Below are 1,108 nucleotides of genomic sequence, written 5' to 3' on the forward strand. Positions count from 1 at the left end.
CAGTGATACAGAAACAAACTCAATTCAACTTGGATTCTCCCTGAATCCTGAAAATGTCCCTGAGTTCTGAAATGGTTCTGATGGAAGCTAGAAATCAATGGTAATTATCAGGACAATGAATTGATACTTCTCAGACTTCTCGTCTACCTTTCTACCTACAATTCAAAGGAAACATTCTTTTTTTTTTCTTTTTTTAAAATAGAGATTATCAGGAAGAATCAGAAAGGCTCAATCAGGGTGCTGCAAGGCCTGATTACACAGAGGTATTAATCACGTTTCATTCTTCTGCAATCGTCATGTTCGGATCTGACCTCCAAAAGGAGAAACAGGTAAGGATGATCCCACCTGACAAGGAAATACTCTTCTCTACAGAAATGTGATGTCAAGACATTCAATACTTTTTTGAGGTTAGTAATGTGAGAATAACCACGTAGGGGCAGGGAAAGTCAGAGATGCTAGAACCAGGATCTCGAATCATAGATTTCAGATTCTTGCAAATTGGAACGGCTAATGTGTTAGCTAATGGGTATCAAATAATGTATTCCCATACTATACCTCTCCAAGTAATACCCACATCCCATTATAGTACTTTTTCATTCTTGGAAGTTAAAAAAGTTAATTTCGCTTTTTCTCAAATTGGGAGAGTTTGGCCAGAGAAGAGAAAAATTTCTATGTGCAAAAGGAAGCAATTTTAAATGCTTTTTGGTCTGTTCACCTTCACGATGCCTTGTATCCTTCTCAACCAAGGTCTCATATTACTTCAGGAACAGGGTGAAGTTTAAGTTAATGTTGATGATATTTGTGGCTTTCCTGAGGGGGAAAGAGAGGCAGAAGTTGCTCATGCAAGAGCATCACATGAAAGGAGTATTGGGCCAAGAATAAAATGCTCAGATCCAGAGACTTCACCTTCCTTGTGCGTACCCAATACCTTAATCATGCAGAACAAATTCATTCTATGTCATCTCCCCTTTAGCTTTGATGCCCATTTTCCTTACAGATATTTACATGAAAATAGCATCACTGTTTATTAAGAATGTGTTTATTTTCCTCTTTCTGAGGGCAACACTCCCTTTAAAAATAGTGACTTTTGTCACCAAGCCCTGAGGGA

At 38.1% G+C, this 1,108-nt stretch overlaps 1 non-coding gene across 1 annotated transcript; it reads right to left on the reverse strand.

The window, feature by feature from the left end:
• Window positions 1-217: 217 nt before the first annotated feature.
• LOC111546814 lies at window positions 218-352 on the reverse strand. Its single transcript, XR_002732933.1, has one exon. It is a non-coding gene; the product is annotated as a U8 small nucleolar RNA (small nucleolar RNA).
• Window positions 353-1,108: the final 756 nt, after the last annotated feature.

The sequence above is a fragment of the Piliocolobus tephrosceles genome, chromosome 4 (assembly GCF_002776525.5).
Source record: "Piliocolobus tephrosceles isolate RC106 chromosome 4, ASM277652v3, whole genome shotgun sequence".
NCBI classification, from domain to species: domain Eukaryota; kingdom Metazoa; phylum Chordata; class Mammalia; order Primates; family Cercopithecidae; genus Piliocolobus; species Piliocolobus tephrosceles.